Here is a 19,177-nt window from a genome sequence, read left to right on the forward strand (position 1 = left end):
CAAACCTTGAATATGGGTTTTCTTGAAAATCCTAGGTTAAGAACAATGATTCCCTAATTAGGTTAGATGAACACATGATTTAATCCACTTGGAATAGGTTAGGATAGCTTACCTTAGTGTTCTTGATGGTGGAGGAGGAGAGCAGGTCGTTCTAGGGTTTAGGGACTTGTAAAAATAAAAATTAGAACTGAAACCAGGTATTTATAGGTTCTGGTGCGTATTGAGTTTTATGGACTGAATTATGGTCAGTAAATTTTTTACAGTAATTTTTGATATCTCAAAATAGAATGCCCAGTTAAACACCTCTCCAATTACGGTCACGAATTACGATCCGTAATTCGAATTACGGTCCGTAATTCCTGACCGTAATTTTCATATCAAAACCAGTGACCAAATTAATAATTACGGACTGAATTACGGTCCGTAATTCAAATTACAGCCCATAATTCTAGGCATAAAATTCCATCTGCTGAACTGAAGTAAAATTCCAACTCCAACATTCTCTATCTGATTTTTCTAAGTCTAAAATCATGGTCAAAGCTTAAGTTAAAGATCTGACGTGTTACAACAATTCTACTTCAATAAGTTGACGTGGGATTTCAAGAAAACTGGCTAGAAGTAATACTCCGACGCAAATACATGGCACCTTTCTAACACGCCAAATTCTTAATTTGGCTCAATTTTTTACCATGAGTAATATTCTTGTCACGGCCCAACTAGTGGATCGAGCGGTCACCCACGCTAACCCCTGTAACGAATCATTTGGTCGTTATAGCCTTTCCGGCATTTTCGCCCTTTTTCGAGCTTGGTTAGCTTACTTTCGACCAGAGAGAACAGTTAGCACGCTTCCCGAGGTGTCTAGATCGAATTCGGGAAACTTTTTGTAAAATATGGACTTAATGTGAAAACGAGTTGACCCAAAGTTGACTTTTGAGTAAACAGACCTTTTTCGGAAATCCATCAATTCCGAGAGATCCGGATGGTCGTTTAGAGCTTGTGTGTATATCTGGTTTAGTTCCCAATGCACTAGGATGCATTTTGGGACTTGGGTTGGGAAATTAGAATTAAGGTATCGAGGGTTTACTTGGTCAACGAGACCTCCATTGGTAATTTCGAGGCCACGAACATGTTCGTAACATGTTTTTATGTGTGTGATATGTGAGCAGATGGCCTCGGAAATTAGTCAAAAAATCGGATTGGAATGTGAAACTTGGTGTAAATTTCTGGTGTCTGGTGCCCGCTTTGGCGGCACCAGCACTGCGGTAGCGGTACCGCTGGAGTGGTCACCTTGCCGCTGGAGCGGTTCAAGCCAATTGGGCTTGACCGCTGTAGCGCTAAAGGGACCACTGGAGCGGTCACAGCATCGCCAAAGCGGGTGACGGGCAGTGAGTATGTTTAATGTGTGTTAAAAGCCCTTAGTGTATCATTTAATACCATTACGAAATAGAGCTCTTGGGAACTGTTCTTGGAGAATTTTGGTGGAGATTCCTAGTGGTAAGTTCTCCTAATCTTCTTGCTTATTCACTTTTCCTAATCATCATAGATTCCTCTTTCCTTAGTGATTCCTTAGTTAATGAATGTTCTATCTAGGCTTATTAATTATGAAATTGATGGAGTTTATGCTAGATTTTGATGAATCTATGATTGTTAATCATATATCTTCCATTGTTAGTATTGAATTCTTGAATCAAAGAGTTAGGATTTATACCTAAAATTGGGGGTTTTGCTTGAATTTCGAAATTGGGGGAATCTTTGAATTAATTTAGCAATTAGTTGTTGGGTTGCAATCACCTAGTGCCTAATTTAATGTCTTACTCCCAAATTTTCCGTTTTGACCTTGTGGGCCCCATTTCCCCAAATTCTAAAGTTGGTTTTGACCTAAATTGAATTATAGCAATATTAGTATCGTTCTTCATGATTTTTAATCTAGATCTCGAATATGCCTAGACTTTATTGATCTTGAGGCTCAGCGGAAGGGGAAGGCGAAAGAGTGATTTATCGGTGTTTGCTATTCGGCCATCCAGGTAGGTTATGGCTTACCCTTGGTGAGACTTAGGATAGCGGAGCATATATTTAGATTATACTATCGGAGAAAGCATGTAAACCTTCAGGTATGAAGTTGAGTTGCATATTGTCTTAGGTTGGTCCCTGTTGCGTGATTGGGGCTAGCCACCCCGTTGTGTTGTGATTTGATTGATATGTTATGCTGGCTTGATGCCACGTGCTGTTAATAGATATTGGGAACTGTTGTTACATCTTGATTGTGATATGGTGGTATTTTACTTTGACGTTGATACGAGCATAGATTTTCGTATGACCTGTGTAGTTGTTGATAGTATTGTTGGCGTACCCATGTTAGTACTTGTGACATTGATATATTGTTGGCGTACCCATGTTGGTACTTGTGTGATATACTGTTGGCATACCCATGCTGGTACTTGTGTGATATATTGTTGGCATACCCATGCTGGTACTTGTGATATTGAGCTTATTCTTGATGTTGACACGTGCATTTCACTCATTCTCATTATACATGACATACTGTTGAACACGGTTGGTACTTGGTGAAACATTGTGATGAGCTTGACTCGGTTTTTAAATGAGAGTGATGTGAGAGTCCGATATCCGCTATTAGTTCCGAAATCGTGGATTGAGTGAATGCATGGACTTCGCGGGTCCCCCAGGGTGATGCCGGTGAAAACCCCCGTAGGCTAAGATCTGGGGTCTCGTCTGTCTGTTGGGCAAAGATCTGAGATGAGTGGCACTTAGACTTCGCGAGTCACCTTGGGTTGTGGTACCGAGATGTTGATATTTTCGTCCGGAGTACATGTGTACACAGCATTTTCATGGCATTGCATTGCATCCATACATTATTGCATTGCATTGCATCACGGCTTACATTGAGATGATTGGTGTTGTACTTGTGATGTTGGATTCGGATTTGATATATTAAGGCTTGACACATTTGGGATTAGATGTTCTACTTAGGCAATGACGTGTACTTGGCTTCGATTATGTTTGGCTTATACTTGTTGGTTTATCTGCCTATCTTGCTTTATTTTACGAATTATGTTAGCTATGCTTAGTCGGCCGATGATACCTACCGAAGCATCGTTGTTTTGTACTTGACTTTTTGCGTTCCTTCATGAATGCAGACTATCAGGATGGGTCTGCTTCCATCTCTCGTGGTTGATCGTTGTCATCAGCATTGTTGCGAATTTCCAGGGCGAGCACGAAACGTTTGCTGCCTTGAAGACTCTTCCTATTTTATGTCTTACTATTGCTACTCTGAGACATAGACAGATTTATGTAATATTATTCCAGACTTGTATATTTTTCATTAGATGCTCTTGTATGGCTTAGACCAGACCCTGGGGGTATTTTTCCTTGTTCCGCACTAGTCTATTATATATCATTGTGAGGCTTACGTAATTATTCTTTTCCGCTTGATTGGTCTATTTATTTATTACTTACTTATCGTTGGGTTGAGGGTTCGCTTACCGAGGTGGGAAAGGTAAGTGCCCGCACGGCTTAGCCGAAATGGGTCGTGACAACCCCTGTGGTGGGCGAACCCTTCCCTCTACTTAATCACTTTTAGGCTATCACATGCGGAAGATAAATAACACAACAGTCTCAATATATAAATAAATGTCACATCCCAAATCGGAGAATGTTTGGGCACCTACCCTTTTCCCACCTGGTAGGCGAACCCATCCCTTTATCAACATTCAAACACAATAGAATAACCCAACCAACATAAATATCCACCAAGTCTGAAATAGATAAGTAAATAAGCGCGAAAATATTACATCGATCCCAAAATATGGTCTAGGCCGTAGACGAGTCACTACCTAACTAAAAGTCTGAATACATAGTCTCAAAATGAAATACTATCTCAAAAATTTGTGTACATCTCAATAATATTTATGTTTGGCACATCTGTGTATGGCTTTTAATTTACTACCTTTATTATAAAAAGGAATAATGTACATTTATTTTGTCTTTGACTATAACATTTTCCAATATTTAATACTGTAACAATCCTTAGATTGGCTTTAAAGTTTCACATAAACTGATGCGTTAATTTATTAATTAAAAATATCAAATAACTATAATTTATTAATGAAAACTTATGGTAGTGAAATCATAAATTAAGGTTAGAACGAATATATTGTACATCTATCCCATTGTATATTGCAGAATTATCATAAGGAGATTAGCAAGAATTTCACTATGAAATATAAATTTATTTTATTAATTTTCATGAAGAAAAGTTATGGAATTTGAAGTTCGAAATTTAAAATAACAATTAAATAGCATGACCCAACGAGAGGCGATAGTACTCTATAACTTAATGTTGAATTTAATTATTTGTCAACAAATTATCCATCATTTAGTCTTAAACTCGTAAATTAATAATTAATATCTAGATATTTTATCATTTTGTAAAAGACTATAGAAAGATATTTTAATCTTTCTAATAGCGTCACTTTTGAATTTCATCCTAATTTTGCATCCTTTAATTACACTGAATAATCATGAATAGTTGTTGGGCTAGGGCGTAGCCCTGGCATGACATCACTAGTATAATAAGATAGACCAATTATTAGTAATAATTTCTTTCATTTTAAATATGTAAGTCATTTATAATTTATTAATTGCAATATTTATCGTATAGAAATTTCTCTTTTCATTTTTGTTTTTTTTATCTATTCTTTTGCCCCAAGATTATCTTAAATATACTTAGTTAGATGAAGTTTCAGTTGTGTATATAAAAGGTTTAATTTTTAAAATTAGGTGATCTATCTGCAACTAAGGCATAGTACAGGGTTGTTTAGTGTAGTTAACCAAAAATAAAAAGATAACTTGAGTATTATCTTAAAATTGGGAGCAAATTAGTTTTTAAGAAAATTTGAACCAACTCTTAGAAAACCCTAATCCTTTTCCTTCCCTATATATAATGATGCTTTTACCAATTCTTCTCATTCTCAACTCAACCTACTGCGGCTGAGATGAAAGGAGTTCACAACAATGAAGAAAAGAATGATGATGATGATGATGAAACCAGTTTCCAACATGAATCCTCCTCATGGATTCTTCAGATCCATCGAATCAATGAATCACCGAGTTTGTAAGTTTTTCTGTTCACTTTGTTTTCTCATTTGATGATGTGATGATGTAATGTTACTTTATGCCTTTGTGTTTGAGTGAATTGTCTCTTGCAAATTCTCCAATTCTTCTCTTCATGATTTCCTTTTGTTTAGTTGATGATGTCCTATTCATTTGTGATTTGATTCTTAATCCTTTATAAAATTTAGATATTAAAAAGATCAAATATAAACACCCTGGTCCATATTTGAATTGTAGTATCAGATTTAATATATGTTAATTTTGATTTTGAAGTGAAACCAAACAATTTTAAATTGATTATTTTTTAGATCCAAAAAGTTCTCTTTCTCTTTTTACCTCGAATAAAGTGGTCAATTGAGCATTAAATGAAGGGGATGGTTTCCTTAACCCCAATCTGATTGTAAAGAGTGGTTCGTAAATCTTAGTACCATCAATTTTAACCACTGCAATTTTTGGTAAAATATTTATTTTTAAGCCAACCCTATCTTAAGCAGTTGTAAACTTCAAACAAGTATCTTTGAATTATAAGGATCTAGTTGAAAATACTTGTAATTTTGATTATTTTTTTTCACAAAATACTTGTGCTAGTTTTGAACAAAATTACCCGTCAGTTAATGCTTAGGTAAACATGTCCAAAATTATAAATTCATTCGCAAGTGATAAAACGTCTAAGTTCTCCAGGTGACATGGTAAAGTTGCTGGCTTAGAAGATGCAATTTGTCCCTATTGAGAGAGAATGAGTGCGATCCTGGAATTCGAGTATTTCTCCTGGAATGTACATCCAAATTAAGCACTTGATGGAAGAACTTCATTATCTTTTGAACCTCAGAAAATGGGATATGTTCATACCTAAAATCCGCATCTCACCCTGCTCCTGCTCTTGTAAGATTCCCAAAATGAACAACAACTTCGTTATCTTAATGAGAGTCTTTCTTCCATTCGGGATTTTGGGGACAAACAAAATGTTCAGGCTTCGATGGGAAATAGAAGTCATTTAACGCTTCCACATACTTCGGTCTGTAAATTCCAAGAGGGCGTGCTTGGGAAATATTGTTATTGCATCACTGACACTAAGTGACTGATTACGTACGAGAAAATGTACAATCATGTAGCCAGTTCGGTTATGACCATGAGTGCAGTGGACAACAACATACTTACTTGCTTGAGATTCTTGAGATACATTGGAGTACAATGTTACATCTCAAGAATCTCAAGCAAGTCGGATGTTGTTGTCCACTGCACTCATGGTCACAACCGAACTGGCTACATGATTTTATATTTTTTCGTACGTAATCAGTTACTTAGTGTCAGTGAGGCAATAGCAATATTTCCTCAAGCACGCCCTCCTGGAATTTACAAACTGAAGTATGTTGAAGCGTTATATGCCTTCTATTTCCAATCGAAGCCTGAACATTATTTTTGTCCCCAAACTCTTGAATGGAAGAAAGACTCTGATCAAGATACATGGGAATTATATGTGTAATATGATCAAGATAACTGAGATTCATAGGAATCCAACATTGTACTCCTTGATTTGAAGGAAGCCTTGAACATTCTTGTCTCCACCTCATTATTCTGGAGGGTTGTCAGCAGGTATGAACACATCCTTTAGCTCAAATTATATCTGTGCATGCGTGTTTCAAGATACATACAAGATAACATAGATTGTTCAACTGTTTGTTTCTTTCCCTTGTGTCCAGGTTACCAAATTTCTTAGTGCATGGTAATAATTGGGCATTGTGGATATTACTCTCATTGCCAGCTCTATCGTAATGCAATCCCCAGTATGTTGATTGATCGTCAGGCAATAGATCAAAATTCAACTTGTCAAAAGAAGAACAAAAAATGAAGTTATCGATATAGAATTGATCGCAAGGATAGATTAATTGAAGAAGGACCGGGACAAGAAGAAAAATGATAAACCAACTTTGATATGAAAGGAAAAGTTATCGAAAGGAAACAAATAGGACAACACTTTTTTGAAGTGGGAGATATGGGAAGAACAAAAAAATTCAATGGCTTGTTAAATATTGTACAATGATTCAGATTTAGATAACTAGAAATAAATGATTTTTGTATAGGATAAGAGAGGCTTTTTCTGACAATTAGCTCCATGATGTAAACTAGTATTGTAATATGAATTTTCCATTTATTCTCAAGGTTGTTCTTAGTGAATTCGCACATGTAGTTCCATTTTTCAATAAATGCTTTACCATTTGTAGAGTCATTTCAAGGTAGACGTTTGTTTTTGCACCTTATTACCTATTAGATCATATATCTAAACCTACTGTCATAAATGTTAAAATCAAACTTAAGTAGTATTATAAAAAAAAACAATGAAAGACAGTTTTAAAAGAGAGCCGAGAAATTCTCTGTCCTCATTTATTTTGCAGCCTTATATATATTTTTACTATTTTCTTCATCATTGTTTAATTTTTATGGCTATCTATTTGCTCTGTTAATATTTCTTTATGAATTGATTCATCCAAACAAATAATAAATGAAGAGTAAAATTCACACAACCAGTACAGCTGCACAAAAAGCAAAATGGTTAACTACACTAAATATCCTTGTACTATGACTTAGTTATGGATAGACCTCCTGTATATTAAAATCAAACACTTACACTCCCTATACTATGAAAACCCTACACTTAAAATCGCTATTAGACATTGGTCTTATTCGAAAGAGAATAACATAGATCTAGGTCATCGTCTTTTTCGACAGAGAGAATAGCATAGATCTAGGTCTTCTTCTTCTTCTTCTTCTTCTTCTCCTTCTCCTTCTCCTTCTCCTTCTTCTCCTTCTCCTTCTCCTCCTCCTCCTGTGTGTGTGTGTGTGTGTGTCCTTCTTCTTCTTCTTCTTCTTCTTCTTCTTCTTGTATGTTTCTTCAATGGCATATGATTGCATGTTGTATGTATAGATCTGAGTCATCTGAGTCGTTTTCTTCTTCTTTGTATGTATCTTCACTGTATGTTATTGTATGAGAGTGAGAGAGAGAGAGAGAGAGAGAGAGAGAGAGAGAGAGAGAGTAGCATAGATCTGGCACGCTTTCTTCTTCTTCTTCGATTGTATGTTGTATGCATCTTCAATGAAGGACGACTGCATGTTGTATGTGTAGATTTGTATCTTCAATGGAGGACGACTGTATGTCATATGTATGTACAATTATCCAGCCATTTTTGCGTATTCACAAGATTGTGCATTGATACAGCTTGTTGAGCGCGAGCATACAACGTATTGTGACTTTATGTGGCGCGACTGTATGCATCGATACATCAAAATGAGCGATACAACCTATCGTGATTGTATCAAATGCCACTGTATGCATTGATAAAGAACTATAGTTATGTCTCGTAATTAGTCTCTAAACTATAGTTGTTTAAGAAATTTCCTTTTTTTTTTAATCTAGAATAATTGGTCAATTCAACATTATATGAAGTGGATGAAAGCTAGTTACCCCCATTCTGACTGTAAAGAGTGATTCGTAGATATTATTATCAATTTTAAGAACTACTGTTTTTGGTAAAATTTATTTTTTGAACCATCCCTATCTTAAGCAGTTGTAAACTTCAAACAACTATCTTTGGATTATAGAACCTAGTTGGAAATGCTTTTGCTTTAATTTTTCTTTTTTGGACAATATACTTGTGCTAGTTCCAAAAAAAATTACCTGTCAATAAATGCTTAGCTAAATAAGTCCAAAATTATACATGCATTCACAAGTGATTAAGCATATAAGCAATAATATGACTGAAGTAAAACCGATGTTAATAGGGATTTGGTGATGTAATAATGCACAGTCAAATGAAGAAGGCGATTGTGGAGTTTGATTCTCTATTAGTTGTTAATATTTTGAATAATTTGTCACGACTCAATTTCACTAAGTCGTGCGGGCACCTACCTTTTCCACCTCGGTAGGCGAACTCTTATCCCAACAATCATAAACATAAGTAAAGCGGAAGAAAATAGAAATAATGTAAGTCTCACAATAATAATATAAAGTGCGTAAAGTAGTGAAATACAACCCCAGTATCGTGGTCTGGTCATACATGAGCTCTACTAAACTATAAGTATGAATAATACATAAAAGTCTCAATTTATGTCCCGGAATAGGAAGTAAGACAAAGCAATAAAGAGGAGTCTTTGGGCAGCGAACGTCATCATTGTCACGACCCATTTTAGGACCGCGCGGGCACCTACCTTTCCCACCTGGGTAGGTGAACCCTCTATCGAATAACACATCAATTAAATAAAGATGAATCATTTAAACCAATAGATAATTAGAAGTAACAACGGAACATCATAATATATTTAATAAACTCAAGATTTAACATGATTACGACAATTTAGTAATTACAGACTCGATCCAACTTCCCATGACCTGGTCTAGACATGTACAAGAGCGACTAATGATTCCAGATTTCCACTACATTCTAAGACTCAACCTCCGTCCCGGAATGAAGTGGGAGGAGGCCTTCCAGATAGGCACCGTGCATTCCGCACATGTCACAATCAACTACACAAACAACCAACACCCCAAAAAGGGTGTAGCTAGTGCAATATCAGTACAATCCACGCGTACTGAGTGTTGACACCCAATTTTGACCCTCCTTTCTTCCGATTTATTTTCTCTAGCTTCTAAATTGGTAATAATTAAATACCTTAGCTTTTACCATTTTTACTAGTTACTATCGCTAGTAGTAGTAGTAGTAGTACTATAGAAGCCCAAAGAATATAAAGGAAGGAGGAGATCCATCTTTTTGTCCACAAATCTGAAGCCCAAATCAGCTTTAGTATTTTCATTTTAGTAGGCCCATTCCAAGTGTATGATTTTCCTCCCCAACTCAGCCCAACATGGAGAGAATTAAGTCCAAATTAGATTGGCTCACCCAAACCTAACCCTAAACTTAACATTTTCTCTACAGCTGCTCCTACCAACGTTTATCCCTCTCTCTCAATAACCATTCTCAGCAAAATTTCAAAGAGCTTCAACCCAAATCGAAAGAGGTCTCACCATTTCAGGCAAGACCTGAACATCTCGTGGCAAGGTCATAGTCCCTTCGTTTTTGTGGTACAAAGCTCTTAATTAATTTCGTCTTCTTCCTTCTTTTTCTGATCCAGTCCATACAAAAAAAAATGATCTCTAACGTTCGGATTTTGAACTAAGTTTTTGACCAAGATTTGGGTCAAATCCCGCCCAAAATCTTTGAACCCTAGAAAACCCTAAGCTCGTCCTATAAATACTAGTGTTTGAAGTTCATTTACAACAAGTTTTGGCTGCTACTTTTCCCTCTCCAAACATCCAAAAAAATACTCTCTGTTTCATATTATTTATTTTTCAAAAATACAAAATCCAAATCAGGTTTCATTGCTCGTTTTCTCTCTTCTTAGATCTCTGTCGACTTTACGGTTGCGGCAGAGATTTCTTTTATTTTATCATATTGCTTTGTTCGTGAGAAAAGTTCGTAGTCCGGTGGATCTGAAAGACCCCGCACCCCAGTTCACTGCACCCAAAAAAGGTCAGTCCATTTCTTTTTTTAGTTTGCTTTCTTTTGTCAATTATAGTTGGGATATTTTATCATTATCGACAAGTATTTGCAGTAATAGGCATCATGCCCACTGGTTCAGTATTTTATTTAGTTTGATTTTGTTATAATACTAAAAATGTTCTTTGTTCAAATGCTATCTAGAAACTAGAAAGTAGTAACTCTTTTGTTGGTTAATTTATGGTGCTACTTTTTGTATTCCAACATGATGCTTAGATTAATTTATTCATAGGAACCATGTTTTAGGATCTGTTTCTTAACTATGTGCTGTAATCACATGTTGTGAAGAAATTATAGGCTCTAGGCGTTACCACAGGGTAAGTTGAGTTACAAGTCGTGTGTATTTTTTTGTGATTATATGTCCAGATATAATGTTTTCATCTACTTAAGGAAAGATGTTTACCAGTTTAAGCATAAAGTTGATTTAGATGACCTTCTTCTTTAAGTATTACGATTTCTATTGTATAAAGAAGATAAGTTCTGTCAAATGAGACAGTCATTTGAAGATGAACCTCTCGTGCGTCATGTCAGAGATCCATCGACCTTTGAATGTCTTATTATTTGTTGTGAGAACATATTAAAGCTAGTTCCATCATAAAATAGGCACACTAATGTTTAAGAAATATACTACACATAGCATCTTAATATGATAAGATAATGAAGCTACTCTATCTCTACTATGATTTTCATTGCACTACTGAAATCTGGTATTAATTTGATAACTACACTTAGCATCCGTTTTGTGCATTATGTAGCCCCCTTTGGAGTTTAAATTCTATGTGGTTCTTGATGGATAAATTAGTGTTAAATTTGGCTTTCTTCACTGTTGGTATAACCATTTGAATGTTTTCATAGTGTTTTCAGGATTTCCTTCCTGATATGCCTCCTATCGAAGTATTTTGAGTTTGTCATATGTTAACTCTATGCTAATCTTTATCTCCCCTTATTTTACATGTACACTTCGGAGCAAATGGAGTCTTAATCCAGGACTCTCGCAAACTTGGAGTCTTAACCCAAGACTCTCCCATTACCCGAGCATGGAGATAATTCCGCAGATTTTCTTTTAAATGCATCAAATCTATCAAGAGGAACGAGTGAAATTCGTTCAGGACCTCCCACGGCTATCTTTCCCTTACCAGTCATTCCATCTTCATTTTTTAAAATATAATTGCTGGTTTGCTTATGTTTGGTATATCCCTGTTTTGGGATTTTAGGATAAACTTAGTTAATGTATGTTTTATTTGATCATTTAGACTATCACAATCATTTATTATTAATAAGGTAATATTTTCCATAACTTAAAGAGTAGTAATGTTTACCTGCATAAGAACTTAAAATTATGAATTTGACAATAGTTTTTGAGGCCGTGCTACATCTTTTGAAATAAATTAGTGCACTATTTAAGCTTGTGTATTTTCTCAACTCTTATTTTACTCTCTTGCTAAAAAACTTAGCTTTGGAACAGGCGGACTAAAATTTCCACTTTCCAGTTTTGAGTCATTTTTCAAAGCGTAACTTTTTTTAAGAAAACTCTAATCAAGTTGTCTAAATTTGTCAACTTAATGAGTCTATAGAGTTTAAAATCAGATGGGTATTTCTTAAAGGACATTTAAGAACTCCTTTTACAAAAATTGTTTGTGGTTGTGAAGTCCTTTACTTGAAGATAGTTTGTTTGGCTATTAAATTATTTTTCAAATCATTTAACCTAATGCTGCATCAAATGTAAGTTTCTTTTATTTTCAATTGTTCACTAAAATATGAAGCTTAATTAGTATGTCATTTAGTTCAAATGATCTTATGCTTTAATTGTTTAACTAATAACATTTTCACCTATATTAATTAACCTAAGTTTGGCCGGTTAACCGTAGTTAATGGATCTTAAAGGATGCTTAACCCCTTACCTTTAGGATAACCAGAACCCTTACCTAGAATCACATTAGTTAAGTAGACCATTAATTGGAGTTAATTTTAAGCATTTACTTAGTTAAAATAGGTGTCCTAATTCACCTGTCAAAATAATTAGGTGGCGACTCCTTAAGTTAAGCAATTTAGGAATCACCAATATGTTGTACTCCGCTTTGACCCAGTTAAAATGGGGTATAACAGCTTGGCGACTCCGCTGGGGAGATTAGGTTCTTAACCATAACAAACTTAGGTTAATGATTAATTTGTTGGACGTTTTGGTTGTTTTTTTTATTGTTTCTTTTACTGTTTCTCTTATGTGCTTTTAAGTGATTTTAATTATTGCTTTAATTATTTCCTTATGTGAATTTTTCTATGTAATAATATGTTACCTCTTACTTTAACTGTCATTCCGTTCATATTTCCTCCACTTTTGAAAATTCACACTATCACACGTACACGCGAGGTATGTTTTGCGCACCCGCAAATTTATTTCAAAATCCCAAATTTTAGGAGAGTTGGAATATGCGCGGGGTGTCCGTAATTTCCGTGTGACCGCGTAGCCTTCTCATTCAAGTAGTCTGCTCGAGAACCTTGAGTCTAGTCAACCAAATGTTAGAAAAACTTAAGATAGAGCGTAACCAACACCTATTCTAGGGGGCATGCATCATTTAAACTTAGGAGGCTTAATATCCTTGGTATATTAAGTCCATTAGTCAACCTTACCCAATTGTCCAACTGGGTTCATGACCCCGAGCGACGCTTATCATATTATGTGTGCATTATTTGAAGTTTGATTGTGCCAAAATAAGGACCATTGGCTCTAAATTAATTAAGCCTTAGGAGGGCGGGTTTGTCTAACCCTTTTGTGATGCAGACTAATCATGACGATCCCAAGATTTCATGGATTGAAGACTAGCCTTGGCGCGCCTTAAATGGATGAAGAAGTTTGGACGCGACGAAGAAATGCACTTAGCTTACGTAGATTAAGAGATATTCTTGTTGTATTTTTCTTTCAATTGGCATGTAATAAAACTTGGAGTTATTCTTGTACTTCATTTTGGGAATAGACTCGTTTTATTAATTAAAGAGAAATGGGATGACATATAATGACACATTTATCTTTCAAATACACTCTAGGCCTACATCTAGCATAAAGAGGTCCCCTGCATATTAAGACGCGCGCTTGTTATTTAATATACTTGGGTTATAAGCTTTTTAAGTTGTTTGCTTGTTTGCTAAGTGATTTACTTGAATTTACTTGCACTATGCTCGCTCTTGAATTTATTTACGATATGCTATTACTTGATGCTAAGAGAATTACTTAAATTTATTTGCAATATGCTCTTACTTGAATTTATTTGTGATATGCTATTACTTGATATTCTTGACGTCTTCTTCGTTTCTCTTGATAAAAGAAGAGAAAATTGAATCCATATTTGCTAATCTCTTTATTTTGATATATAATTGCATATTATCTTTCAATTATTTTTTATGCATCACCTTCACGATTTTAAAATAATAATAATCAAATTATTCCGCGCTTAGCGTACTTTAGCGACTCTAGAGCACCTTTAAGATCGTTCACATTCCTAGCATGATTCCCGTTTTTCTTACAAAGTAGGACGTTTTACTCGACAAAGTTCTAATCTTTGGAAGTCTTAGTCATTAAAATTTCTTGATTTTCGCATCCATGAATTAGCCTTTAAGAATTCTATTTTGCCAACTTATTAGCTCTTATAATGGGCATAAGATGTACCCGTCTTTCTTTCCTTAACTAATCCCATATGTTTTTGCAAAATTAATTGGCCACACGTCAAACTTCGAATTCAAGATCGTCAAGCAGAACATTCGGCCTGTTAGTTCCATGCCTCGTAGAATCTATTCAGCACTCAATCTACGTCACAAAAAATTTAATTACTCTCAAATCCTTTCATTTTTCACTATTTATCGCTTCTTAAATTGGTAGATGTCCAAATCTATTTTCACAATCTATCAAATGGTACTTGTTGATATTTGTTCAATTTTGCCATCAAGAATGACTTTCCAAGTCTTCACTCATTCAATTGCGTCATTCTTATTTTGGGTCGCCGAGATTTATCTTCGCGCACCCATTAATTTCAAGTTTTGGCATGCAAGTAGAAGGAAGATCTCATAGGTTTCCCGTCCTTGACATTTTGCAACCCGCCAATGCAAAAATAAATTTTAGAGTCGTTCGCAACTCTTGGGTATATTAAGTTCAACTCTTGTGCGCTCGATCAATCACAATTTTCTTATCTTAATCCCGAGTTTGTTATCATATATCCAAACAAGCACCAAAATGTGTCTAAAGCCATAGCCTGTCTTCAGCCTCTTTTAAAATAACCTTTATAAGACTCGATCTGTTTGTTTCTTCTTAGGCACAAATTTCCAAGCTTCACTCTTGGCCTTTAACACTTTCTAGTCTCATGTTAATCATACCAACCTAACGTTTACTAAATATTTCATTTTCCACTTAAGTTGAACACTGAAGGCAACACGAGTTCAAGGACGATATGGCCAACCAAATTAGTGTGATTAACCTAGTTGAAGATGAGTTAGACTGCGAAGCAGTAGAGTCGTACCAAGATAAAATGGCTACGCTTGAGACAAAAGTGACACAAATGAAACAAGAAAATCCCAAACTTTCACCCCTATGAGTGAACCCCTTTAAATCATATTCGAAAGGTTGAGATCAGCCGGAATCTTGCAACAGAAGCCTAGCAAAATACTTCTCTTTTTTTTTTTAACCCAGCTACACAATGCGTCTTTCATTCAGGCATGTTAGGTCACACTACCGACGACTGTTATTGCTTGAAGGAAGAAATCCAAAAGTTATTGGATAATGGTAGGATAATTCTGAGATCGATGCCAAGTCACAATCTTTATCAGCAATTTGCCAGTCAAATTCCTCCTCAAAGCCAAGAAATTTTTGGACCAAGGTTTATTGCGCCAAATTCATCCTTCTCCGCATCTGCTACAAGTACTTATGATATAGGTAGATGGAGCACCGAGAACGGTTTCATTCAGAAAGACTGTTAGGCGTATGAAGAATGACATGAAGTAGGATCGTTTTGGGTAGCATCTTTTGTAACGATTATGTACTTTTGTAAGCTTTAATTATCAATCTTTTTTATGTCTTCTATTATTAAAAATTTAAAAAAAAAACCCTTTTTATGTAAGGTGAACTACGCTTGACCTGATTCCTCGGTGGATACGTAGGCAGCCCACATAGGGACTCGGTCATATTAGAGTAGAATTTTTAATTCCCATTTGCATGTAATTGGAACTACGTTTGACCTGATTTCCTGTCGGATACAGGATACATAGGCAACATATATAAGGCCCGGTCTTATTATTATTATAAATTTTTAATATTCCCAAAAGAAGGAGCATGAAACTGGGGCAAATTTTGGCATGCAATCAAGACATCTTCATTAGAAACGTCCTAAAGACTGGGGCAAAAATTTTGGAATACGCGGGAGTTAGCAAAGGAAGAATCAAGTCAGAGCTAAGCTTTGTTGTTCGACATAAGTCAGCCTTTCTTCAAACTGCATATTCTATTCCAATGTAGTTTGCTTTCCTTTCGTTAATTCTCAAGTGTTAGAGCCTGCTAGTTAATAAGTCGTTCCCCTTCACTCGTGCTACAACTTAGGTCATATCTTATAGTATAGAGCTCCTACTTAACTAGAGCGCGAATTAATCTAATTTATCACATACTATATTATTCTGTGCATTTACTTCATTTATGCATATTCTCATTCACTAACACTTTATTTTGTGTTTGTAAAGTTTATTTTTCTCTTTAGAGGTTTCCTAGCATAGAACACTGTTTTGGCCGCAAATCTGCATTAGGGACGAGTCTATAATGACAGACAAGTTTGATGCATTCAACACTAGTATGAGATTGGTGCAAGCACAAAATGATGATTGCGAGAAGAATGTGGTAAGAAGAAACGTGTTGGTCAATCTGGAAAATACTTTCAGCCTTCTTCCTAACACAACTTCAGCTTCCATCTCAACCCAAAACATTTCCTTCAATATTTCTCCTCACCCAGCTCCTACCTATATAATTTCTCCATAAATACCACCAAGATACTCTATTAAACTAGAGGCTTTGCAAGTCACATTGATGCCTAATGTCCAACTGCCTGCACTTGAAGCACCCTTCACAGAAACCCAACAAAATCAGTTAGCGGTATGCCCATACAAGAGATCGAGAAATGGAACAAATGCAATTAATTGGGATGACTCAGATAGAGAGCTTCACAATTTAAGGATAATTGCTGAAGAAGAGATGCGTGCAAGAAATATCCAGAGTTTAAGATATGAAAGCTTGTGCATGCTTCCAAATGTTGAGTTGCCGCCAGGATTCAAAGTGCCAAAATTCAACTCCTTCAATGGAAAAGGAAATCCCATTACGCATTTGAAGGACTACTGTAGCAGATTAATTAGAATTGGACAAAATGAAGCCATACGAATGAAGTTGTTTATTCAGAGCCTATCAGGGCTAGCATTATATTGGTACATGGAACAAGACTTTCGCAAATGGTACACATGGGAGGACATGGTCCGTGACTTTGTAGAACAATTCAAGTTTAACATTAGGGTTAGTCCAAATCTTTATGATATGTGTGAGATAGAAAGAATGCCATATGAGTCTTTTCAGGAATATGCCATCCGATGGAGATTGGAAGCTTCAAAAATACGCCCTTCATTGCCCGAAAATGAGTTGATTTCAACTTTCATCCAAATGCAAAAGGGCATATATTAATGAGTTGATTTCAACTTTCATCCAAATGCAAAAGGGCATATATTATGAAAAGTTGTTATGTACGCAGTTAGGTGACTTTTCTGATCTAATTCAAACTGGAAAGCAAGTAGAATCGGGCATTCGAGCAGGAAGAATTGTTGACACTTCATCAATACAAGCAACTTTTCAAGCTGAGACATTTGACAACTTGCAAGGCAAAAAGAGAGAAATTGACCCAGCTATCAGGTCTACATATCAGCCGCAATCACGACAGAACCATCAAGTTTCGTGTGATCATATACCTCTTCACTAACAAGGCTTTCAATAGCAACCCGATCAAGCACAGTCTAGCTTACGACAGTCGGAGCACTTAAAATTCTGAACCTTTACTCCTCTTGAAGAGTCATTAACCAAAGATATTTGATAGATTGAAAGCCAAGGGACCCCTAAAGCCAAAGAAAGGATGGATCCCTAAAAGCCCACCGCCAGATTTTGATTGGTCCAAGAGTTGTGCTTACCACTCTAATATTCCAGGTCATGACACAGATGATTGCCTGGCACTTAAGCATAAGATCCAGAACATGATTGAAAAGGACAAGATAAGTGTGCAACAAAATAAATCATGCAACAATGATGGCCTTCCAATTGCAAATGCAGTTATTGTTACTGGTGATCCATCAAAATTGGCACCGAGACATTTGAAGAGGAAGCGTGGAACCAAGTAGGAACATTGAAAGGATTTACCATCACTAGCATTCTCCATCCACTCGCCTTATGATCCGCTTTCTTTCCTGTAATTTTGCCAAAGCTTTGTATGAACTACTTTTGACATGATTCCTTCGGGATAAGTAGGTAATCCATCATTGGACACGGTCTTAATATAGTGAAAAATTCCATTTTCCCCATAAACAACACTGGGGCAGCTTTGCAAATGGCCTATCATTATTCGACAAAAGCAGAAATCGAAATCGCGGGCAATATATTAGCATTGCCAGATTGTTGCAATGCCATCACTATGAGAAATGCAGATTCAACGCCAAAGCTTTAATGTTCAATGCAAGGCAACCACTTTATTTTATACTAACAAATTTTCTTTTGAGTAAGGCAAGGGCATATTTTAGCTATTCTTGAATGATATTGCACGTCATCCAAAAGCTCAGCATCAAGTCGGAATTTGCAAGATTCAGATGAAGCAAAGTGCAAAGCCAACTCAATACTAATTAAATTTCACAACTCACAATTTTCTTTGAGTGCAGGAATTTCTTAGCAACCAAATTACAGCAAGGTGGAAGATCTCCAATTTATTGGCATTGCACCATGAAATATTTGCTACTATCAAACTAGGTAATGCACAAGCTCTCCTCATTGCACCATGGATATTCGCTACTGCAAATCAAGCATCGCATCAAGCTCTTCGCTCCGCACCAATTCTTTTTTTAGTAATTATAAATCAAGCACCGCATATAGGCAAGTCCACCTTTAATAGGATATTTTAGGCTTATCCACCTTTAATAGAATATTTTAGGCTTATCCGCCTTTAATTGGAAATTTTAGGTCTGTCCACCTTCAATAGGACATTTTAGGCTTATCCGCCTTTAATAGGATATTTTAGGCTTATCCGCCTTTAATTGGAAATTTTTGTCTGTCCACTTTCATTAGGACATTTTAGGCTTATCCGCCTTTAATAGGATATTTTAGGCTTATCCGCCTTTAATAGGACATGTTAGACTCATCCGCCTTCAAATAGGACATTTTAGGCTCGTCCACCTTCAATTGAACATATTTGGGTTTGTCCACCTTAAAATCGGACTAATGTTATTGGGGT

General features: G+C 35.9%; 1 long non-coding RNA gene across 1 annotated transcript; it reads left to right on the plus strand.

The window, feature by feature from the left end:
• The first annotated feature begins 4,748 nt into the window (after positions 1-4,748).
• On the plus strand, positions 4,749-7,351 carry LOC132035531 (uncharacterized). The gene is made up of 3 exons (XR_009409288.1): positions 4,749-5,131; positions 5,812-6,723; positions 6,831-7,351. It is a non-coding gene; the product is annotated as an uncharacterized LOC132035531 (long non-coding RNA).
• The last annotated feature ends 11,826 nt before the right edge of the window (positions 7,352-19,177 follow it).

Source organism: Lycium ferocissimum, chromosome 10 (genome assembly GCF_029784015.1).
Source record: "Lycium ferocissimum isolate CSIRO_LF1 chromosome 10, AGI_CSIRO_Lferr_CH_V1, whole genome shotgun sequence".
Lineage (NCBI taxonomy): Eukaryota > Viridiplantae > Streptophyta > Magnoliopsida > Solanales > Solanaceae > Lycium > Lycium ferocissimum.